At 44.0% G+C, this 25,544-nt stretch overlaps 1 protein-coding gene and 1 long non-coding RNA gene across 2 annotated transcripts in view; one reads left to right on the top strand and one right to left on the bottom strand.

Annotated features, from left to right (window-relative positions):
- FBXO34 (F-box protein 34) overlaps positions 1–14,484 on the bottom strand; it is a 71,661-nt gene extending 57,177 nt beyond the window's left edge. Inside the window, exon 1 of the mRNA XM_030214186.1 lies at positions 14,387–14,484. The gene's annotated coding sequence lies outside the window, so the exon portion shown is untranslated. The remainder of the gene's footprint in view (positions 1–14,386) is intronic.
- Positions 14,485–14,594: 110 nt separating this feature from the next.
- LOC115477357 lies at positions 14,595–23,783 on the top strand. The gene is made up of 3 exons (XR_003943316.1): positions 14,595–14,953; positions 21,718–21,867; positions 22,220–23,783. It is a non-coding gene; the product is annotated as an uncharacterized LOC115477357 (long non-coding RNA).
- Positions 23,784–25,544: the final 1,761 nt, after the last annotated feature.

Below are 25,544 nucleotides of genomic sequence, written 5' to 3'. Positions count from 1 at the left end.
TTCCATAAACTTTTAAAGATGTTTTCATTTCAGAAATCTGTTACTTTTAATTGAAATTTGGTATCATCATTATCTTATCTGATGATTTTTCCTGAGAATTTTCAGTTCTCTTAAATGTTAATTGCTCTGAACTCTCAAGGCAAGTGCAGGATACAAAAATGTCTTGTGTAAATGTACAACCCCCGGAGAACACAAAAGGGCTCTGTGGACATCCAATTTACACAATTTTCATGCCATATATGAACCCCCGTTTCTCCGAGATGGCTGGCTGACATGAAAGGGAGAGACCACCTTTGACTATGGTACAGTTTGAAAGAGGACCATTATCTGTAAAGGTAAGATACAGATCTCTGCATGAGAGAACCTTAACTCAGACACTTGCCTGGTTAACAAATAGTGAACAGAAACACAACTTTAAGAACAAGGTCTTTCAGAAACACTTGTCTCAATGGTTGTACTAGCTGACTGCTCAGGGTGTTGAGAACAAACTTCAATCCCACAGGGTCAGCACTGAACGAAGTGGAAGACGAACGTACCTCACCCCACAGAGGAACCAGTTATGGGATTAAACGGTTTATAATGCTATGATTATTTATTTGCTGCATTTGTATCCCACATTTTCCCACCTATTTGCAGGCTCTATGTGGCTTACATTGTTCCGTCATGGCGATCGCCATTCCAGAGTGAGAGATACAAGTGGTATTACATAAATATCATGAGCGACATAGTAGATTAATCAAACAAGTACAAAGAGATGGGAAAATTAGGTTCTTATCTTGGTAATTTTCTTTCCTTTAGTCATAGCAGATGAAGCCATTACGTATGGGTTGTGTCCATCAACTAGCAGGGGGCAATAGAGAGCACTCAAATTTCACAGTGCCACATGGTCAAGCTAGCTCCACTGCCTCTTCAGTATTTGAAGCTTCCAAAGTAACAAACCGCAATGGGAATAACATGAACTTTCCTCACAGCGAAAGATGGCCCCATAACAAGGGCATGAACTCAAAAGGAGGGAATGAACACATCCTCCTGGAGGGAATAAACTCGTCCTCCTCTTTGTATTTATGGAGGGAATACACACATCCTCCTGAAGGGAATGAACTCAACCTCCTACATACAGTGGTGGAAATAAGTATTTGATCCCTTGCTGATTTTGTAAGTTTGCCCACTGACAAAGACATGAGCAGTCCATAATTGAAGGGTAGGTTATTGGTAACAGTGAGAGATAGCACATCACAAATTAAATCCGGAAAATCACATTGTGGAAAGTATATGAATTTATTTGCATTCTGCAGAGGGAAATAAGTATTTAATCCCTCTGGCAAACAAGACCTAATACTTGGTGGCAAAACCCTTGTTGGCAAGCACAGCGGTCAGACGTCTTCTGTAGTTGATGATGAGGTTTGCACACATGTCAGGAGGAATTTTGGTCCACTCCTCTTTGCAGATCATCTCTAAATCATTAAGAGTTCTGGGCTGTCGCTTGGCAACTCGCAGCTTCAGCTCCCTCCATAAGTTTTCAATGGGATTAAGGTCTGGTGACTGGCTAGGCCACTCCATGACCCTAATGTGCTTCTTCCTGAGCCACTCCTTTGTTGCCTTGGCTGTATGTTTTGGGTCATTGTCGTGCTGGAAGACCCAGCCACGACCCATTTTTAAGGCCCTGGCGGAGGGAAGGAGGTTGTCACTCAGAATTGTACGGTACATGGCCCCATCCATTCTCCCATTGATGCGGTGAAGTAGTCCTGTGCCCTTAGCAGAGAAACACCCCCAAAACATAACATTTCCACCTCCATGCTTGACAGTGGGGACGGTGTTCTTTGGGTCATAGGCAGCATTTCTCTTCCTCCAAACACGGCGAGTTGAGTTCATGCCAAAGAGCTCAATTTTTGTCTCATCTGACCACAGCACCTTCTCCCAATCACTCTCGGCATCATCCAGGTGTTCACTGGCAAACTTCAGACGGGCCGTCACATGTGCCTTCCGGAGCAGGGGGACCTTGCGGGCACTGCAGGATTGCAATCCGTTATGTCGTAATGTGTTACCAATGGTTTTCGTGGTGACAGTGGTCCCAGCTGCCTTGAGATCATTGACAAGTTCCCCCCTTGTAGTTGTAGGCTGATTTCTAACCTTCCTCATGATCAAGGATACCCCACGAGGTGAGATTTTGCGTGGAGCCCCAGATCTTTGTTGATTGACAGTCATTTTGTACTTCTTCCATTTTCTTACTATGGCACCAACAGTTGTCTCCTTCTCGCCCAGCGTCTTACTGATGGTTTTGTAGCCCATTCCAGCCTTGTGCAGGTGTATGATCTTGTCCCTGACATCCTTAGACAGCTCCTTGCTCTTGGCCATTTTGTAGAGGTTAGAGTCTGACTGATTCACTGAGTCTGTGGACAGGTGTCTTTCATACAGGTGACCATTGCCGACAGCTGTCTGTCATGCAGGTAACGAGTTGATTTGGAGCATCTACCTGGTCTGTAGGGGCCAGATCTCTTACTGGTTGGTGGGGGATCAAATACTTATTTCCCTCTGCAGAATGCAAATAAATTCATATACTTTCCACAATGTGATTTTCCGGATTTAATTTGTGATGTGCTATCTCTCACTGTTACCAATAACCTACCCTTCAATTATGGGCTGCTCATGTCTTTGTCAGTGGGCACACTTACAAAATCAGCAAGGGATCAAATACTTATTTCCACCACTGTATGAACAGGAGGGAATGAACTCATCCACCTATAAGTGAACAAGAATCCTTGAAGACTGTTTTCCAACTTTCTCCCAAGGAAGGATTAGAACTTCAGGAAACAAGAACAGAACCTGAAATAGATTCACATCATATAGACAATCATACAGGGAGGGCTCATGGCTTCATCTGCTATCACTAAAGGAAAGAAAATTACCAAGGTAAGAACCTAATTTTCCCTTCCTTGTCATCAAGCAGATGAAGCCATTATGTATGGGATGTATCAAAGCAATCCTTATATAGGGTGGGAACAAGTCACACCACGCGCTAGCACTTGTGCTCCAAAACTCGCATCCCTCCTAGCAGCCACATTCAGCCTGTAATGTCGGGCAAATGAGAGCTTCGAAGCCCATGTTGCTATACTGCAAATCTCATGAAGAGAGAGTGCTCCAGTTTCAGCCCAAGAGGAAGAAATCGCACTTGTAGAATGTGCCTTAAAGGCTACAGGCGGAGGCCGGCCGGCAAGCAGATAAGCTGAAAAGATAGCTTCTTTGAGCCAGCGGGCAATAGTGGCTTTAGACGCTGGAGACCCTCTGCGAGAACCTGATAGTAAAACAAACAAATGATCAGAGGTCCTGAAAGAATTAGTAACTCGCAGATAATGCAACAGAGTCCTGCGCACATCCAACAGGTGCAACTGCCCAAAGGATTCTGGAAACTCCTCCTTAACAAAAGAGGGTAGAAAAATAGGCTGGTTTAGGTGAAACGCTGAAACCACCTTAGGCATGAAGGAAGGCACGGTACGAACCGTGACCCCAGACTCTGAAAATTGCAGAAATGGGTCTCGACAGGACAGTGCCTGGAGTTCTGACACCCATCTCGCCGAAGTAATGGCCACCAGAAAAACGGCCTTTAGTTTCAAATCTTTCTCTGAAGCTCGCCGTAGCGGCTCAAAAGGAGAACCTTGCAGAGCCTTCAAAACTAGCCCCAGGTTCCAAGCTGGACAAGGTGCCCGCACGGGAGGACGGAGCCGAAGCACCCCTCTAAAAAACCGTGCTACATCTGGATGAGCAGCTAAAGACACGCCTGCAACCTTACCATGAAGGGAGGGAGGCCAATGCTGCCACTTGCACCCGCAGGGAATTATAGGCCAAGCCTTTTTGTACATCATCCTGCAAAAAGTCCAGAATCGGCGAGACAGGAGCCCGCATGAGTGTGATCGCTTTTAAAACACACCAAGCCTCAAACTGGCGCCAGATCCTGGCATAAGCCACGGAAGTGGACCGCTTGCAGGCCTGCAGGAGAGTGGAAATAACATTATTGGAATAGCCTTTGCCTCTCCAATTGCGCCCTCTCAATAGCCATGCCATAAGACCAAAATGGCCACCGTTCCCTGCGACAACAGGTTCGGTACCAGAGGTAAAGGAAGGGGAGCCTCCACTAGCATCTGTCGGAGGTCCGCATACCAAGGCCCCCTGGGCCAATCCGGGGCGATGAGAACCACTTCTCCTGGGTGAAGCTGAATCCGCAGGAGCACACGCCCTATCAAGGGCCACGGAAGGAACACATACCAGAGGCCCAGAGGCCAGGGTTGAGCCAAGGCATCCAACCCGGCTGAGCGAGGATCTCTCCGTCTGCTGAAAAGCACGGGACTTTGGCATTTGAGCTTGTCGCCATAAGATCCATTACGGGTTTGCCCTATTTGGCACATATCTGCAGGAATACTTCGTCTGCCAGTTCCCATTCCGCTGGATCGATTTGATGCCTGCTTAGATAATCGGCTTGCACGTTGCTCTGACCTGCAATGTGAGCTGCCAACAGAAACTGTAGATGCAGCTTGGCCCAGTGGCAAATCTGTTCGGCCTGCGTGGCCAGCGCTCTGCACTGAGTGCCGCCTTGTCGGTTTATGTAGGCCACTGTTGTCGTGTTGTCCGACATCACTCTGACAGCCAATCCTTCCAGGGTCACTTGAAAGGCCAGAAGCGCCTGAAACACCGCTTTCAACTCCAGGCGATTGATGGACCACTCCGACTCGTCGGGTGTCCAAAGACCCTGGGCATGCTTCCCCTTGCAATGTGCACCCCAGCCCTTCAGGCTGGCATCTGTCACCACTAGGCACCAATCGGGGAGCGCCAGCAGCATTCCTCTCCGCAGCATGCTTTCTGAGAGCCACCACTCCATGTTTAGTCGGGCCGCAGGGAGCCAAGAGAGTCTGCATTGATAATCCTGAGATACTGGAGACCATCGTTGAAGCAGGGAATACTGTAGAGGACTCGGGTGCGCTCTCGCCCAGGGCACCAATCCAAGGTGGCCGTCATCGATCCCAACAGCTGGACAATGTCCCAAGCTCGCGGGCGGGGCATTCTCAGGAGCAGACGGACCTGATTCTGAAGCTTGCACCGCCTTTGCTCATAGGAATACATATCCCGAGTCTATGTCGAACCGTGCCCCCAAATATTCTAGAGATTGCGAGGGGGTCAGGTGACTTTTGGCTACATTGACGACCCAGCCCAGAGATTGGAGTACTGAGCCACTCTGGCTGTAGCCTGATGGCTCTCTGTTGCGGAGTCCGCTCTGATGAGCCAGTCGTCTAGGTACGGGTGAACCCGGATACCTTCTCGCCTGAGAAAAGCAGCTACTACCACCATTACCTTGGAAAAGGTTCGGGGAGCTGTGGCGAGGCCAAAAGGCAAGGCCCGAAACTGGAAATGTTTTCCCATCACCGCAAACCGCAGAAACATCTGGTGCGGGGGCCAAATTGGAATGTGCAAGTAAGCTTCTTTCAGGTCCAGAGACGTGAGAATCTCTCTTGGCTATACCGCCGCACTGGCGGAGCGCAGGGTTTCCATGTGAAAATGCCGCACTCTTAGGGACTTGTTTAATTCTTTTAAGTCCAGAATAGGGCAAAAAGACCCACCTTTTCGCGGCACTACAAAGTAAATGGAATAGTGGCCGCAGCCGAAATCGGCGGGAGGCACCGGGGGGAAACCGCCCCAATGTGAATCAAGCCTTGTAAGGTCTCCTCTACCGCCGCCCGTTTGGCGGCAGAACCGCATCGGGACTCCACAAACATGTCTCTTATCGGGGCATCGAATTCTATTTGGTATCCTTCTCTGATCAGGTCCAAGACCCACTGATCTGAGGTAATCTTGGCCCACTCCTCGAGAAAGAGGGAAAGACGTCCTCCTATAACAGGAATTGAGGAGGGGGCCGGCATACCCTCATTGAGAGGGTCGCCCTTGAACTCCAGGTCTTGAGCCTGCTGCTGCGGAATGTTTGTCCGAGCGAAAGGAGTTCCTCTGCTGAAAACCGGCCACGAGAAGTGGACCCAGCAGAATGCCCTGGGCGGTACCTTCTAGCTTCATGGAAGCGAGGTCTATAAGAGGAGTGAACCACCTGCCCCTTGGAGGGAGGCCGCGGCCTATCCTCGGGTAAGCGCTGGGGTTTAGCATCTCCCAGGCCTTTCACAATTTTCTCCAACTCCTCACCCAACAGGATAAGGCCTTGAAAGGGCAACTTCACCAACCTTTGCTTAGAGGCCATGTCCGCCGCCCAATGCCGTAGCCACAGAAGACGGCGAGCTGCCACTGCTACAGCCATCTGTTTATCCGAAGCTCTGACAATATCAGAAAGAGCGTCAGCCAAAAAGGACAAGGCCGACTCCATTCGCGGAGCCACTTCAGACAAGGGCTCTGCTCCATCACTGGGCTGTTCCACTGCCTGTTGCAACCATGCCAGGCAGGCTCCAGCAGCATAACTGCATGCAGACGCCCGAATAGTAAGACCAGCAATTTCAAAGGACCGTTTAAGTGCTGATTCCAGTCTACGGTCTTGATTGTCCTTCAGGGCAACACCTCCTTCAACCGGGAGGGTAGTTCTCTTTGTCACAGCTGTGACTAGGGCATCCACCTTAGGCATTGCAAAGCGAGCCAAATGCTCCTCACTCAGAGGGTATAATTGCCCCATAGCCCTGGAAACTTTCAAAGGTCCTTCGGGGTCAGCCCATTGAGCTGAAATAAGCTCTTGGATGGAGTCATGCAAAGGAAAGGCTCGAGCAGGCTTTTTGGTACTTGCCATCCTCGGATTTCCAGAGGAGGCCACGCCACTCCCAGGATCTTCAATAGAGAGGACCTGTAAGACAATCTGAAATAAGCGCTGGCAGCTCCTCGCGGTGGAAAATCCTCACTGCGGACGGATCATCTGGATCCAGTGGCCCTTCTGCACCTTCCTCTGGTTCCTCTGGCCACGAGGGCCTGCCAGACCCCTCAGAGTCACCACATCCCGACCACGGGGGGGGGGGGGGGGGGGGGGGGGGGGGGGGGGGGGGGGGGGGGGAGAAGGGGGGTGCGCCACTCTCTGAAGGGGAATTTACCGTTCTGCGCTTCTCTTGCGGCCAGCTATCAGGGATAAACGCCTCAGAGGGCAATCCCAGGCCTGCATCCACCGGAGGGGTAGTAAGGGGGGCCGTAGAAAACCCCTGTGGCTGAGCTCTTTTAAGCATATATGCATTATGAAGCAATACTACAAAGTCAGGGGAGAAAAACTCGCCCTGGGCACCCGGTTCCAGTGTAGGGCTAGTAGCTCTTTGGCCAGCCTCAATTCGAGGGCCCCCTCCGGTCTCCAGACCCTCCACCTCAGCAGGGGTCGCGCCATGTTGTGCTTTCAAAATGGCGCCCGCTGCCAGCTCCACCGAGTGGGAAGAATCATCGCTCGCCATGCTCGGGCCAGCTCTTACGCCTGAACAGCACGTTTTACAGAGCCCCGCTGCTGATCTGCGCTTGCCACACTTGGAACAGCGCTTAACACTCTCTGCAGCCATAGCCGAAAAACGGCAGAAAGCAAAAATGTCCCGATCGCGGGCCCTCCCCGGAGGAGCCAGAAAACACTCTTACCTCACTGGACCGAGTATACAAGTTCCGGTCACGCTGTAGAAACAGAAGAAAACCTCTTGCTTTTTTTTTTTTAACGCTGTGAGGAAAGCAGAGAAAACAGCAAAAGAGGCAATCAAATCAACTCCAGAGGTACAGAACAGTGGGAAAGGCACGGAAAGGCGAACCAATGTGCCTGCATCCACCAAGTATAGAGTGGGAAAGAGCAGGGAAAAGTGAAACTAATGTGCTCACATCCACTGGGGGGGATGGGTAAGGCAGGGAAATGGCTAACCTATGTGCCTTTAAAGTGAAGCTACTATAGCCTCTAACACCCCAGCTAACAACTGGCAAGCCAGGAGCCACCCCCAGGCAGATTTTTTAAGGAGCTTGATCAAGCTGCAACCACCCTGCTTGGGGAGATAGAGAATACTGAAGAGGCAGTGGAGCTAGCTGACCATGTGGCACTGTGAAATTTGAGTGCTCTGTATCTCCCCCTGCTGGTTGATGGACACAACCCATACGTAATGGCTTCATCTGCTTGATGACAAGGAACACAATTCGGGATAAGAGAAAGTAGTATTGCGTTAAAGTTCATATGATGGGTCGTTGCGGTATGCCTTGTTGAAGAGGCAGGTCTTCAGTGATTTCCGAAAGTTGGTTAAGTCACGCATTTTTTTCACATCAAGTGGTAGTGCATTCCATAGCTGCGTGCTTATGTAGGAAAAGCTGGATGCATGTGTTAATTTGTATTTTAGTCCTTTGCAGCTGGGGAAATGGAGATTCAGGAATGTGTGAGCCGATCTTTTAGTGTTCCTGGGTGGTAAGTCTATGAGGTCTGCCATGTAGACCGGGGCCTCTCCGTAAATGATTTGATTCACTGAATTTATATTTCCCACTAAAGAGATGCTTGTCTTGTCTTTGATTAGTTTACTCTCAAACTTACTCAATTTTAGTAAAACTTAAACATATTTCTACAAGTATCTTTAAAAAAAAAGCTTTTCTATGTTGAGTTCTGTAGTCTTGGCCATTGTTACTTCCCAGTGCACACCTGGAAATTTAGATCCAAATTAGGTTAGGTTTAGGTTTATTACATTTGATATAACACTCTTCCTGACAACATGACAGGGCAGTTTACAAAGTAATATTTGTAAGACAGAGTAGAAACCAACGCCATTTTATGTGATAGCAATGAGGCAAAGAGGAGGAGGTTGAGAGTGAGAAAGTACAGAAACATAGAAACAAAAGTAGGTGTAGATAGGGCCCTGCTGCCCTTGGGCTGTTGCAGAAAGCACAATGAACAACTACAAACAATTTAGATTTATTTATGGCATTTCTATCCCGCATTATCCCAAAGTTTGGGTTCAATGTGGCTTACATCAAATTACAATAAGAGAACTGGCCCATTTTTGCTTCTTTCTGATCCTGGAAGCCGATTTTAGGCCATTAAATAGAAGGCTGAAATCCAGAAACCACATAGTAGTTTTCTCAGAAATGCTCCCTATTCTACATGTAAGACCCAAAAGCATGCAAAGCACTGGAATCTCAAAGCATAGATGAGATGATAGTACAGGGAAGAGAGAGAGAGAGAGATTTAGATTTATTAGGTACTGGGCAACATTCTAGGGAAGGGGAATCCTATTCCAAAAAGACAAGGCCCACCTTAACTGGGGTGGAATCAGGCTTCTAGTGATGATGTTTAAAAAGCAATAGAGACGCTTTTAAACTAGAACCTGGGTGGTTCAGAGTAAGGTATCTTTGAAGGATACAATCAAACTGGGAAGTTAAGGCATCCCAATAGAGATGTTGCAAAAAAAAACAAAAAAAAAAACCAGAAAAAGCAAACTAGGTGCCTTTAAGTTCTTATGTTCTGCTCAGTTCTCTCTGATGCTGCTTCAATTTCTCTACTGCTTGTTTCTTTTAGATGTTTGCTGTAAATAGTAGCAAGAAGTTCTTCCCAAGATTTGAAATTGGTAGTTCTGCAAGAGATCATTAATGGCTTTGGGCTGTGCAAATTTGGAGATGGACCCTCCTATCTTCAAGTTATGTCCATGATTGATACCACAGGTGCCTGAATCTGTGATCTCCTAGAAGCCAGCCCGTCCCTAAATGCAAAGATGCAAACCCTTCTGCTTGATTTGATTTTTTTCCCCCTTTGGCCGGAGGGGGGGGGGGGGTGTCAGCAACTGTCTTTAATAGGTAGGAGGATGTTTACCTGCCATCTGCTTGTAACAACAGCATAATAGCTATCTCAGCACAGAACTGACAGGCCTGCACCAAATGAAATCTGATGTTTTACTTCTAGCTAACATGGCTACAATATACCCAAGCACTACCTAAACTGACACTAACAGTTTTCATCAATATGCATGAGACTTTTGCATACCCTGTCTCCCATGTACATTTAATATCCTAAAAACAAGACTGGCTATGGGTTCCCCAAGTCAGGTTTAGGAACCACAGGCTTCGATTACCCGCAATTTCTGAATAAATAGGAGAAAATATTTTTTTCACTTAATGCAGAGTTAATTAAGCCTAGGAACTTGATGATGGAGGATGTGGTAAAAGTAGTTAGCACAGCTGGGTTTAAAAAAAGGTTTGGCTAAGTTCCTGGAGATAAAGTCCATAAACTATTATTACAACAGATCTGGAGAAAACCACTACTTATCTTTTAGGATCTGTAGAATGGAATCTACCTACTTCTTGGAATTCTGCCAGGTACTTGTGACCTGGCTTGGCCACATTTGGAAAGAGGTAACTGGGCTAGATGGATCTTTGGTCTGACCCAGTATAGCAACTCTTATGTTGTTATATATGTGTATAAGGATATGTTTTTTATCATGATTGATATATATCTGTTTATGTGCCAGGGTTTCTCAAGCTGATTGTGGGTACCCCCTGGCCAGTCTGAGTTTCACGGACTGATCACAAATCTGTCTCATGCATAGTCATTGTGGATATCTTGAAAACCAGAACAGCTAGGGAGGACTCCAGGACTTTCTTGAGAAATACTGGTCTATGCCATCTACCAGCACTTATAAGTTGTAATTTCTTACATTTATTTTATAATGATTTGATTTTGCTTGTGTTTTATTTAAACTATTGAAATTACTAACTACTGTATATTATTTTATGGACAATGGCAATTTAAAAAATTTAAAATAAAAATGCTTCTCCACTTGCATGTTTGCTGTATTTTTTTTTTTTTTTTAAGAAAATAAGACATAGCAGAGCTAGCAGTTACCTTACATACTTATGTTTAAGGGCGCCTTTTACAAAGCCACGCTAGTCAGGTTTGCTGCACCAGAATCGCTAGCATGGCTTTATAAAAGGTGCCCTAAGTTTCCAGACACCAATCTGAAGATAAGAGAACACAAAAGTATTTAGTCAAACTAATTTAGATAAGTTAAATGCAAAGAAAATATACAAATTTTAAAAACTGGTTAAATTCTCAAGAACTCACAATACACAGCATATAAAACACCCCCTCTCCCCCAAAAAGCATCCTGTCAATCTTGCTTTAATCTTTGAAATTTAAGGATTACTTGCTCAAAAAGAAACTTTAAAGATCTATGACCTATAATCTATTTGAAAATATTAATGCAAGTAAAAAATGCACTATATAGCATCTTCAGCAGTATAGCTAAGCACTGGCACAGTGTCCATGCTTGGTTGTATATGCCAGTGATCTTGCTGGGTCACCAGCCCTTACCTCTAAGAAGTGAAATAAGGGTTCATGTGGCACCTATCAAAAGCGGACACTCCCCATCCAGCGAATCAAATAAGCATCTATTTTGACCATACAGAATCCATATATTTTAAAGAAAATGTATATATATAGAGAGGGATTCAGAAAAACATATTTTTCAGTCAGACCTACATTATAAAATCTCTGGGCTAGATATACAACCCCCCCCCCCCCCAACATAAAATAGGAGAAACCCTTTAGCACACTGATCTATTTTAAGTCAGTGCTCTGAGAAAAGGTGAAGAGGATTCCTTTCCAATAATGGCTGGCACTGAACAACTTGCATGATTAAAACAGTCTTCTTCCTCACATGCACTTGCCCTTCATTAACCACCTCTTTCCACTGTCTCCCCAAAACACACTGTATTAACCTCATTCAATCCTATCTCAGTCCCCACTTGCCTCGTTCAGTAACTGCCACCATTCTGTTTCCACTCACGTCCCCTCCAAACTAGTGCTCTTCCCTAGGACTATCTCCATTCTCTGGAGGCTTGTAATTGGTGCTGCCTCTAGAACAGGTGTTTTCATCTGGCAACTCAGGGCCCTCATTGCCTTTGAGAACAGTGCAGGAATGAATAGCACTGGACTTTAGACACTGCTTGAAGGCCATGAAAACAAACTGTTTCAGAGGTAGGACAAACTGTAAGCTGCCTATAGGGGGATGAGGAAAGCAAATTAAACAGCTATACTTAGGCCTATCTTAAAGGTTCAGGAGTCAAAAGCCCCAATGAAAAGCACCACTTTAATGCAACTGGTCTTACATTTGGTGTGTCAAGATTAGGGGGAACCTTTTTTCCCCAGAACAAAATCAAAAATGAAATCTAATTTATTGGAGACGTGAAAGGAGAAAATAATGTGCTATTTTTCCACTTTAGAAAGGTCACATTTCAACAACTGCATACAGGGCAGTCACTGGATAACATAGTGCCTAGAGCAAAAGCTACTTATACATCCCACCTTTCCTTTTAGGCAGAAAACCAACTTTTGAAAATGAATGTGGACTGTAAGTTTTATAAATAAAATAAATAAACAAACTCAACACAAATTACTCTTTCGTGGACAAAATGAAGTTGTATAATGTTGGAAGTACTCAAGTACCCATGCTTTTGGGCTCACAGACTGGCTCAAATGAGTAGCATGGTGCCCAGTGAAAGCCCTAATGCCACATTCATACCTTACATATACTGGTGTCATACTTGCATGAAGTTTTACAAGGATAGGAATCATCATGCTGATCCTTCCTTATAGTGTGGAGGAGGAAACTAATGGTTAGAGCAGTTTTGTTCAATGTGAGGCCAGCAGCAGCCGCCCCTGGAGATTTCTGGGATGGCCCCTATCACTCTTTTTTTTTTCTTGCTACCCTCTACTTCTAACCAAGCTTGTGACAGAAAGATGGAAGTAGATTGGGGGAAGAGCTGCATACTTGAAGGTCAAGGCATTTCTCAGTACAAGAGAATGCATTTGGAAACACCTATCTCCTTGAGGATACCCTCAATGAAAAGTCTGAAGAAGGGCTGGAAGTGATGAATATCATGCCCTGCATGAGAAGCTATTTGGCAGCTCTCTTTCAGCTCATTTGGATTCAGAGTGGCCCTATCTAGTGACCACTGGGTCAGAGCAATGGGCTGAGAACCACGGAACACTGCAGCTACTTCTGATTTTGAGTTGCCACAAATGCCAGCTTAGTTTGTAAGCCCTCTAGCATCAGGAAAATTTCTACTGTATCTGAATGTACCTTGCCTTGAGCTACAACTGAAAAATGCACGACCTAAATACAAAAGTCCCTTCACTTCCACTACGCTTTATTAGCCTCATTCATTAGTATTATTTCTGAAACACGCTTCCTTCCTGTTAATCAAGCTTTCTCTTGCTTAACTTTCAATTCAAAATGTAACATCAAATCCACCCATTTCCTTTAAAAAGGTTATATATGTTAGTTAGTATCCAATTTGTTGTGCTTGTCCCCTATTGCCTCTCTGAAATTTTGTCTATCACTTTCTTCTCCTATACCTAGAATCTATTAAATTTGGAGAAATACAAAAAATTTCCCACTGGGGTAAAATCTTCATAGATATATTAAGGTAAGCATATATGGGGTAAAAAAAAAAAAAAAAGATTTGGACAAGTTCCTGGAGGAAAATCCATACTCTGCTATGGGGGAAGCCACTGCTCGCCCCTGGGACTGGTAGTATGGAATCTAGCTACTAATTTGGGATTCTGCCAGGTACCTGTGACCTGGATTGGCCACTGTTGGAAACTGGATAATGAGCTAGATAGACCATTGGTCTGACCCAATATAACTATTCTTATGCTCAACTCACCTGGAACAAATAAAAGAAATACATCAAACAAAAAAAAAAAGTAACTCCAGGTATTCAAACATTTATTCAGCTTTTCTATCTCTCTTCAACATGTAGGACACTGCACACTAATAGTTTTGTTTTGTTTTTTTAAGAATTCGAGTACGGAAATATACAAATAAAAACAAACAGTTATGCATGGAATAAATACACAAAAAGGGAGATCTTAATGGTTTCAACAATTACTGTAAAAATTATTTGTTTTTGTACTTCTACTAACACTTTGTAAACAGAACTATGAATTAAGCTGTTATCCAGATACAGGCATGCAGCCAATCTTACATAAAATAGTCAACTAAACCTACATTTGGCGTAAACTCGTTCACCAATACCTCTTTAACTGCAGAGATATCATACGCATTTGACTACACTCACACACCGGAGCATTCCTCTTCACCCGGGATTGGCGATCGGGGACCTCTCCTCTCCCCTCCCCAGTGGTCTACCATGTTCCTATCCATCGTGTTTCCATCTCTTCTCCCCGTCTGCGATCCTGCACTCTTCCTCCAGGCAGTCCTCAGACAACCTCCACATTGGGACGTCAACGAGGTCAGGTATCAACGTCTCCAAGTGCAGCAAGAGGGAAAGCGGAAGACACAGACAACAACCCATACGTGACCCCCCTCTCCCATCTGGAGACCCTTCCTCTTCCTCAAGCCCAAACCCCTCCAGCTCTGGGATCTCTTGCTCATTCTTAAACTTGCCAGCTCCCGTGTCCCACCTTTAAGCTTATCTTTCAGATCGGGTCGCTCAGGACCGGCCCCCCAGTTTTCCTTCTCCGGCGTCCCGCCAGCTCTGACGCAACGTCTTTCCCCTGGCCGCGTCCGGTCCCGCCGGAAACAGGAACTCACATCAGAGGGGGCGGGGTCGCGTCGCGTCGCGCAGCCGGCCGGCCCCCTTAAGTTACAGGGAAAGATGTTGTTGCCGCTGCTGCGTCATAAGTAGCGGACGCACGCAGCAGAAAGAAAATTGAGGGGCCTATTCTGGTTAAGGTGGTTTCATCTATCTTCTTGGTCCTGGCCGATTTTAAAGAGAAGCTTGTCGGTGGGACACGGCTTAGTTTGCGTGTCGGAGTTATTTGGGAGTTGCTGTGAGGAAGGGCGGAAGACCGGTCCTTGGAAATTTCTAAGGAGAGAGCTCCCGTCCTACTGCATTCCGAGCCGCAGTTCGCCATAGACCCTTACCCGTGTCCCTTTCTAGGAATGGCTTCTTATACTGCACTCAAGTTTTTGCATGCAGATATGGATTAGAGCACTTATGTTCCCACACTTATACCGCCTTTGAATCTGTAAGTGCAAAGGAAAATCCGGCCGTCCTATTGAAATGCGGTTTTTACCTTACTTTTTAAATGCAGGATATTTCTATGCCATGTAGTAGTATTTTACTGTTAACATTGCGAAAAATGATTTTTGCCTTTTAAGCACTTTAAATATAATTTCATTAACTATTTTTCTGTATGTGGTATGTTCTATAAGTGTAAATGACATTTATAAAATTGTGCAGATGTATATGAGCGTGACTGGGCGGGTATCCCCCCCATATGTCTCCGCTTTATGGTACTTAAAATATAAATACTTGAGATGCAACTGCACTTATTCAGCAGGTGTTATAGTACGCGTGCCAACAGGCGCATGCGTGTTTTTTTTAAAGAGCTCTGCCTGTACATGTTCTGAGGTCTGCATTGAGGTGGAGCTGTTGTATCTGTGTATTTTATAGTAAAATAGATATGTGCCTGCATTAGAGTTCACACACATTGTACTTTGCTTGAATTAGGTGTAACTTTGTGTGAGAGCGTTTTTGCACTGTTGGAGATTATTGTATGAGCCCCTTGAATAAAGGCAGCTAAACATATAACTTGTCTTTATAAAATAGAAGTGTGGGTTGATTTTTTTTAAATTATAATTTAGCATTTTGTTGGGTAAAATTACTTTCCACATATGTTTGGCAACAAATGTTAGGCCAATAAAAGTTATTTCCATTTGTAAAGTGTGTGCCTCCCCTTTTGAGAGAAGAACTCCATGCAGGTATTTAACAGTTGCTGCAGTCTAGTGGTGATGTGCAGGAACTAGGCAAAGTCTTTGAAATGCAACCATTGGGCATTTATTTAATGAATCTAGCTGAAATATCTCTGAACCTTAAATAACTGAACATAGAAATGAATTTAGAGAAACCTGAATTTTTTTATAAAAGAGTATTCTTTATTTCATTAGACCAGTTCACACTAATGGGTTGTGTCCTTTCCTTACTAGCAGCACACAGAGGTATGAAGTCTAAACTTTTCCAGTGATATATCACCAGCATCAGGACTGGTGCCTGCTGAAATCCTTTAGTATTTCTTTACCTCCAGCAGATAGCAAGGTTGGGTTGGTGCTGTAGGTAGATGAGATAAAACTTAATCCCCTGGGAGACAGTACGTGGCCTGTGTCCCTGGGGATGGTCTGTGAGCCATTTTGCTCCTGGGGGTTTAAACCAAGGTCCTTATCCCAGCGGAGCCAAGAGTACTACTCAGTCTCTTGCCCCTTACTTTAGCCCACAGGGTTCTAGTACACTGAGATAGTTGGTGTGGGGCCTCGGCCACTGTGGAAAAGGGGTTCATCAGGTCGGTTGCATTGGTGATAGTAGCTCTGAGGTGGCTGTGTCTCTGTAACTGGATGGGGGATGTGGCCTCTGAGTCACAGCTCAGTAAATTGTCCTTTTGAGGATGCTTTCTTTTCAAGGGAGAAGAAAGATCTGGGCAAAGTGAAGCTTTAGCAGCTGCTGGAGGACAGAAGTCACAGACCTGGGCCTGGCGTGTCATAGCCTTGAGATTGGGGGAGACTTCATCTGGGTAGGAGGCTGGGCGGTTATCTCTTTTACCCCCAAGGGATTTAAGTGACAGTCCTTTTCCAAGTGCAAGAAGGCCTGAGGACGTTGGGGTTTTGGAGGGGGTGGGGAGCAGGCTGCACCTCTTCCAACATAAGTGGGCCCTTACCACTTCAGACCAGTAGATTCTAAAGCCAAGGCTGTGCCCTGGAATTTGAAATATTTTTTCCCAATGCCTTCATGGTTTCCTCTTGAGGATCCCCTACAAACAGGGGAAACAATCCAGGCCACATTTTCGTGCTTGGTGGACGTAGGAGCTGTGTAGCCGGTTCCACTCCTGGGGAAGAGGTTTGGCTGCTACTTTTACTTCATGGTCCAGAAGATGGAAGGGCTACTTCTGCTCTATTAAAGATCTCAAGGGAGTCAGTGTGGCCCAAAGGGTCATCATGGTGGTAAAGTCAGGTGAATTTCTCACTTACTTGGATTTCTTGGAGGCTTGTCTGCATATCCCATTCAGGAACTGCATAAACGCTTTGTCTGATTCTGCATGTTGGGCAGCCACTTTCAATTCAGAGCAGGGCCCTTTGGGCTGGCCACAGTGCTTCAAATCTCTCCAAGGTCAGGGTGGTAAGGGTGAACTCAACCCCACTTTCTGCAAAGAAAAGCTGCCACCATCTAGACAACTGGCTCATCTGAGCAAGTTCAGCACAGAAGACCAAGGAGATGACAACTTTGGATATTGCACTGCTGGAACGTCTCAGATGGGTGGTGAGTTATGCCAGGAGCCAGTTGAACTCCTCCTAGGTCATTGAGTACTTGGGGGTTCACATCAACACATGCAAAGTCATGGGCTTCTTCCTGGAGAGGCTATGCAAGCTTCAGACCCAGAACATGAATTTCTGTGCACACCCAGCTGTCAGAGTGTGGGATTACCTGCAGCTTCTGGGGTTGATGGCAGGGACCATACAAGTGGTGCTTAGGGCCAGGGTGACATGGTTAAGATATATAGACATCGACAGAACAAGAGTAATGTGTATGGGTTAGGTCAGGTAGTTTGGGTAAGCTTGCTTGAAGAGATGGGTTTTCACCATTTTCCTAAAAGGTAGATAGTCATTAATTGCTCTGATGGATCTTGGTAATGCGTTCCAAAGCTGGCTGTCCAGAAAGGAAAAGCTGGATGCATAGATAGTTCTGTATTTGATTCCTTTGCAATTGGGAAGGTGTAAGTTAAAGTAAGTAAGAGCTTTCCCTCTAGCAGTTTATTGACTTTTCTTCCAGGAACTTGTCCAAATCTTTTTTTTTTTTTTTAAGCACAGATTTTCTGATTGCTTTTACTACATCAGCAATGAGGGCCAAAGCATAACCATTCATTGAGTAAAAAAATATTTTCTCTTATGTGTTTAAAAGTTTTAACCACGTAACTTCATTGAGAGTCTCTGTACCTTTGTACTTGAAAGAGTAAACGATCGAGTCACATTTCTCCTTTCTATTCCACTCAGGATTTTGTAGACCTCATTCATACCCCCTCCTCAACTGTCTCTTCTCCAAGCTGAAGAGCCCCAACCTCTTAAGCCTTTCCTCATATGGTAGGAGTTCCATTCCCTTAATCATTTTGGTTGCCCTTCATTGAACCTTTTTCTAATTCTGCTGTATCATTTTTGAGAGATGGTGACCAGCATTGCACAGAATACTCAAGTGATGTCTCTGTATTGCTCCATGGTGTGATATTATAATATTAATTCCTAGCATAGTTTGCTTTTTTGGCTGTTGCCTCCACGTACACTGAGTTGAAGATTTCAATATATCAACGATGACAGATCTCTTTCTTGGGTGGTGATGCCTAATGTGGAATCTAGCTTCATGTAACTATGATTTGGATTATTCTTCCCAATATGCATCACTATGCTGTTGTCCACATTAGGCATTCAGATGACAGATGGAATTTAATCTTCCAATTTCCAAAGTTCCTCCTTCAATTTCTCACAGTTCACATGGGATTTTACAGCTTTGAATAGTTTTGTCATCTGCAAATTTAATCACCTTGCTTATCATCCCCGTTTCCAGATCATTTAATATGTTAAAAGGCACTGGTTCCAGTACAGAACACTGAGGTACTCCACTGTTGGCCTTCCCCTATTGAGAGAAATGGCCATTTAGCCCTACCCTCTGTTTTACTGTCTAGGCTTGAGTCACGTGAGCTTGCAGCAACACCACAACAACCTTGCATCTCGCTGACCAGTTTAATCCAGCACACTGTGGAGGAATTGGATGCCGCCGCCACCACCCCCTTGTGCGGCCCCTGAAACAGGACATTGATAAATGTGGTTTAATGTGACAGTCAACAAGAATTCAACCAAAGGAAATCTTGCCTTACCAATTTACTACATTTCTTTGGAGGTGTGAACAAATATGCAGATGAAAGTGAGCGGATTGATGTAATATACTGTATCTAGATTTTCAGTGTGTGACAAAAAGTTGGTCACGAGACTCCTGAGAAAATTCAAATGCCATGCGATAGGAGGCATTGTTCTATTGTGGATCCAGATCAGCTCTTAACTCCTTGAAAGTCCAGATGGCAGCTCTGTTACTTCCAGGACAAAGTCCAGGGCTTGGCCTTGGCAGCCCTTAATGTGGTGAGCTTCTTTATGATGAGGGGAATTCTTCTGTTCTTCATTTTAGCCTAGGTGGTTTCTTTTCATTTCAGTCAGGCAGTGGTTTTGCCAGCCTTCGAGCAGAGTAATGGTTCTGAATCCTTCCTCAAGGTCCATAAGCTGGATGTGCGGAGGGGAGTGTTAGGCTATTTGAAAGTGATTAATCCCTTTTGAAAGTCTGACTAGTTCTTTGTCCTGTTTCAGGGGCCACACACAGGCAAGGTGGCATCCAAGGCCTCTTTAGCGTGTTGGATTAAACTAGCCATTGAGGCAGCAAGCTTATTGTGGGGCTGCAAGTTCACTTGACCTGAGCCCAGACAGAGGCTCGGGCCATTCACCAGAAGGTAGCGGTCAAGCGACGTCCTGGTCATTTTATTCCTTCGTAAATCATGGCAAGGTAGTTGTCCTGGCCAAACAGGATTTGGCCTTTGGTGGGGCAATCATTCAGGGAGCCTTGTCTTCCTCCTACTGTTAAAGGACTGCTCTTGTACATTCCTTTGGTGTGGACTGATCTGGTGGGACAATAAGGTGAAATTTTATTTATACCGGTTGATCTACTTTCTTTGAGACCTGGAAGACTGCAGTATTAGGGATTATGGGTTATTTATTGAGGGTTTTCATTCTGTTCTTTCGTTGCTTGAATCAGAGGATTATGGTAATTAATTATAATGTTCTGTAGAGGTTTTCCCTATAGGGAAAGCTTTTTTTTTTTTGTCTGAATCCTATTCTTGCGCAAAGCACTACTGAAGGATTTAAACAGGCACCAGCCTTTATACCAGCGATGTTAATGGAAAAGTTCAAGTTTCTCTTCCTTCATCTACTGGTCAGGAAGGAACATAGCCCATTGATGCGGACTGGTTTAGTAGGACTCAATGAAAGGAAATCAACAGGTATAAATACATTTCACCATTCATTTTATTCTTAGGGGCACTTTTACTAAACTGCGGTAGGCACTAATGTGTGCCTACCGTGCACCAAAAACCACTGCCACAGGACACACAGAGGTGTCTTGCGGTAGTGTGATGATCAGTGTGAGCTAATCCCATGCTAAAAAATATCCTTTGGCACGGGAGGCGTGGCTATGGGCGGGAGAATAAGCGTGCCCAGTATTAATCGGGTAGCATAGGTGCATTGCCACGTACTGCGTGGTTAGATGTGCTATCTGAGATCATCATCCCACTCAGCTATGAAAGTCTAACATTTATATCTACCCTTATCACTTCCTTCTTCCCCTTCACAAGTTCCACACCTCACTAGTTGTATCTGTTATCCTGTAATGTTACTGTCATAATAAAACTATGTAAGCCACATTGAGCCTGCAAATAGGTGGGATACAAATGCAATAAATAAAGAAAAAAAGGTATTTTACTGCCTGCAAAGAACTCAACTGCAAATTTAAGAACACAAGGCGGAAAATCAGACAAGCGAGATTTAAGGCCTGACCATCATCCCATATTGGGGGGGGGGGGGGGGGGAAGCAAAGCACTTCAGTAAACCAAACCCATACAACAAACTATGCTGCCCTTTTACTAAGCCACACACATAAATAGCCGGTACTATTTGTAGCGTATAGGGTTTTTGAGTGCGACGGTAAAATGGCCGCATCTGTCTAATTTCCTGTTATGGCCACGCACTCTATTTCCCAATTAGCAGGTGGCCATTACCCTAGGAGCCATTACTGCCACCTACTTACTAGGCGGTAAGGGCTCCTGCACTATATTTATTATTGGATCAATGTAAGAATGTTACTGTATACGTTTTGCATGTATCATGGTGGTTAGGTGCCAATTTTTTGTCCTTTAAAACAAAAAAAGCAGCAGAATTCACTTTTATTGTAATACTTTCTGGGGGCTCTGTTTGCTAAGGTGCGCTAGCATTTTTAGTGTGTTCTAAAAATTAGCTCACTCTAAATGCTAGAGACGCCCATATATTCCTATGGGTGTCTCTTTAGCTCATGCTAAAAATGCTAGTGTGGCTTAGTAAACAGGGCCCTGAGTTTCTTGCTTTTAAAGAATAAAAAAAATTTCAGAACAGGTTTGTTAAGAGAACATTAGAATAGCCATATTGGGTCAGACCAGTGGTCCATCAAGCCCAGTATCCTGTGGCCAATCCAGGTCACAAGTATCTGGCAGAAACCCAAATAGTAGCAACATTCCATGCTGCCAATCCCAGGGCAAGCAGTGGCTTCCCCATGTCTATCTCAATAGTAGACTATGGACTCTTCCTCCAGGAACTTGTCCAAACCATTTTTAAACCCTGATAGGGTAATCGCTGTTCCTACATCTTCCAGTAAACAGTTCCAGAGATTAACTATTCATTTTTTCCTCCTATTTGTTTTGAAAGTATTTCTATGTAACTTCATTGAGTGTCTCCTAGTTATTGTACTTTTTGAAAGAGTAAAAAATCGATTCATTTCTACTCATTCTACACCACTCAGGATTTTATAGCCCTCAATCATATCTCCCCTCAGCCGTTTCTTTTCCAAGCTGAAGAGTCCTAACCTTTTTAGCCTTCCCTTATATGGGAGGCGTTCCATCCCCTTTATCATTTTGGTCACTCTTCTTTGAACCTTTTCTAATTCCGCTATATCTTTTTTGAGGGAAAGAACCTGTTCCATTGAAACAGTGGGAAGGGACCTATTCAATTGAAACAGTGGGAACACAAGACATGGATTGTGGCCTCAAGTTTACTTATGTGAGAGTCATCTAAACGTGAAGTTTCTCATAGCCTTTCTTAAAGTGCTATCAAGGTAAGGCAGACTCACTCTTGTGCAAACAAGTCATGGGACCCATTATAACATTTCATCTGCAAACATGCTCATGAAGGAAACACAAAACAGAATATAAACTAATAGGAATTTTTCGTGCAACATGTTGTCTTCAGCATTTGTTAAAATTATAATAAAAATGTAGCAAAAGTGCTTTTCAGTGTAGACAAGCTATAATGGCCAACTTAAATTCTTAAGTCAAACTTCTAGAAGGAAACTAAATTGGCATTTACTAGTGTAGTTAACAAGAAATCCAACAATGTTTATACTAGAACATATTTGTATTGTATTTTTGCTGTCTGAATTTAATATTCATTTTCCTTTTTTTTCCTAGGATGCCTTATGCAGAGTTGGAAGTGATGAGCTAGGATACATCATGTTGGCCTTTCTCAGATGGTCCACATCACTCAAGGGATACACTCAAGATCAATGTGAACTTGGCTGATGAGCATGAGCAGCAAATATGCTGGGAAAAGGTGGGAGAGAAATTTGGTGAAAAGATCAACATTGTCGAAGGAATGAACAGGCATGATTACATGCCACAGATGCCAACACAGATGTGGACAATGCTTTATTTTATTTTTTATTTATGCAATTTACATATTACAATATATGCTTGTACAGTAAAATGCTCGATAAAATTATCAGTTAAATTACATATAATAAAGAGAAAGAAATACCTCAATAGTGTATATCAAACCCACCATCAGAAGACCACCAGGACAGAAAATTGGGAAAAAATAAGTAAGTCAACAATAAACTAACAAAAAGTAGCCAAAACAAAAAAAGCATTGTATTCCAGGTACATTTAGGTTTACAACAGACACTCTCTTAAACATGATCTATGCTCGATGCTTCCTCTTACTGTTAATAAAGGTGACTGTGTAGGTTTGAAAAGTATACTTCACCAAATGGTATTTGACTGTCTATTTGCATGGAATTGGAAAATGATTTAGACAGAGAATAAAGCAGCGGAGGAATAGATGGGTCACAGTAGTATCAGGTAGATTATGACCTGTGTCAGAGGCATCCACCTTCCCAACCTTTGTCTTTATATAATTTCTTTGCTGCATGTGAGCATTATGATTCTCAGAAAGAAGTACTGAGGTGGAGTCGGAGGCAAGGAATATAACTCAATCCAAAGGACCTCTCCAAAACAGTGACAAATAGGTTCAAAGCAGAACATTCTTGCTGCTAGGAGAGGCATTAACTTAGGAACACAGTTACAGGATCCTTTGCTACCAGAAGTACCATCCAAATACTGAATGTGGTCCAAGAAGAGAGTAAGGATTCTGATATTAATATTGTAATCCACCTGGGGACAAATGACTTAGCCAGCAATTGCAAGTTCGGAGCAGAGAGCATTCCAGAAGCTCGGGGAGGGCCTCAAGTTTTTGGTTCAGACTGCAGCTTTTACTGAAGTTATTTCTACATATTGAAAGGGAAAGGAAAGACTATATAAAACAAAGGAGTTCAATAAGTGGCTTGAAGCCTAGTGTAAAGAAGGTGGTTGTAGAAACATAGGAGGATGGGACAGTATGTGGGAAAAATAGCAGGCTGTACTGTAATGATGGGCTACATCTTTCTGCGACAGAAAAAAGGATCCTTGAGGAGAAATTCACAGTATTTTTCTAGACATTTAAACTAGAGGTTGAGAATGACAAAAAGGAACAAGGGAACTCGGAAAGTCTCCCTCAAGAAAAAAAAGACAGTAGTGGGGAAGGTAATGTCAATATAGAAACTCACTTAACACATGGAAAGCAATGAGCACAAATGCTCATAGTCTAAGTAAAAAGGTTTAACATTTTTAAGCCTTGAAGTTTGAGGAAGACTAGGATATTGTTGCTATTACAGAGACATTGTTCAATGATTCCCATTCGGGATTCGACCATACCAGGCTATAATCTTGTTAAGGAGGGCCAAAGAGGTGGAGAAGTGACACTGGAACTCATTTTCAGAGCACAAAGTTCTGTAGGTTACTATGGAACTATGTAAGTCTAAGTGCTTTGAAAACACACTTCACTATGTGAAAAGTAATATTCAAGTGGCTGAAATACGGGGAACCTGGGAAAAGAAAGAAGCTATATGGATTGTCCTGGAAAAAGATGGAACTTGTACCTACATGGGTGTTACCTACAGACCTCCGGCACAAATGGAGAAGGTTAGATCGAAGATATCCATAAGCTTGGAATGAAAGGAGAGGTGCTGTTGGTGGGAGATTTCAACCTGCCTGATGTGGATTGGAATGTTCCATCGGCAGAAGCAGATTGTGGATGCTTTGCTCAGACAAATGGTGACAAAACCCACGAAGGAAGGGGCGACTCTGAATTTAGTGTTCACAAATAGAGGAAGTGTTTCCAACATTTGGGTGGGTGCCCACCTAGGCAATAGTGATCATCATACAATATCATCATATAATGGTTTGATATCAGAGCAAAAGCGGAGTGCAGATGCACAAAACTCAAAGTACTGGATATCGCACATACTGATTTTGGTAAAATGGAATACCTGAAGAAGGAGCTGACGGCAGGGGTAGGCATAGGCAAGGTGGAAGGGCAGTGGTCAAAGGTGAAAGCTGCTATAAATATGGGAATAGATCTTTATATACAAGGAATATAAACAAAAACTAGAGAAACAGGAAATCTACATGGTTCTCCAAACAAGTAGCCAAATAAATAGTGGCAAAAGAGGTTGCATTCAAGAGGATCATGGAAGAGATTACTGGATTGAACTCAAGTGAAGAGGGAAATACAGCTAGTAAAAGCACATTTGGAAGAAAAAATGGCTAAAGATATAAAGAGCGGTGACAGGAACTTTTTCAGATATACTGGGGAGAAGAGAAAAGCTGGGAATAGAATTGTAAGACTGAAAGATACCGAGAACAGCTATGGGGAGAGTGATGAGGATAAAGTGAATATGCTAAACAAATACTTCTCTTTGGTGTTCATAGAAGAAAATCCTGGAGAAGGACCACAGTTGGCTGCCGAGGGTATTTCTAGGAATGGAGAGGATATTGCACCATTCACAGAAGAAAGCATTTATAAACAACTTAAAAAGCTGAACGTGGACAAAGCTATGGGACCGGTTGAGATATCTCAGGATACTGAGGGAGTTCGGAGAAACCCTGGCAGGACCGCTTAAGGATTTATTTAATAGCTCTTTAGAGACTGGAGAGGGTCCGCAGGATTGGAGATGAGCAGATGTGGTCTATCTTTACAAAAGTGGAGACAGGGAAGAAGTGGGAAACTACAGGCCTGTAAGCCTCATGTTGCTAGTAGGAAAAATAATTGAGTCATTGCTGAAGGAAAAGAGTTAACTTTCTAGAATCCAGCAGGTTGCAGGATCTGAGGCAATATGGCTTTACCAAAGGAAAATCCTGTCAACCATATCTGATTAATTTCTTTGAGAGACCAAAGAACTGGATAAAGGACATGCGCTAGATGCAATCTACTTGAATTTCAGCAAAGCCTTTGATATGGTTCCTCACAGAAGATTCATGACTAAGCTGAGAGGGCTGAACTTAAGACTCAAAGTGGTGAACTGGATTGGAAACTGGTTGAGTGATAGGTGGTGATAAATTTAATTCACTCAGAGGAAAGGAAGGTGAGTAGTAGAGGGGCTGATTCTGTTTAATATATGTGTGAGAGTCAATGCTGAAT

Source organism: Microcaecilia unicolor, chromosome 9 (genome assembly GCF_901765095.1).
Source record: "Microcaecilia unicolor chromosome 9, aMicUni1.1, whole genome shotgun sequence".
Lineage (NCBI taxonomy): Eukaryota > Metazoa > Chordata > Amphibia > Gymnophiona > Siphonopidae > Microcaecilia > Microcaecilia unicolor.
Note: the sequence above shows the minus strand (reverse complement) of the source record. Positions and strands in the feature narration are given on the sequence as shown.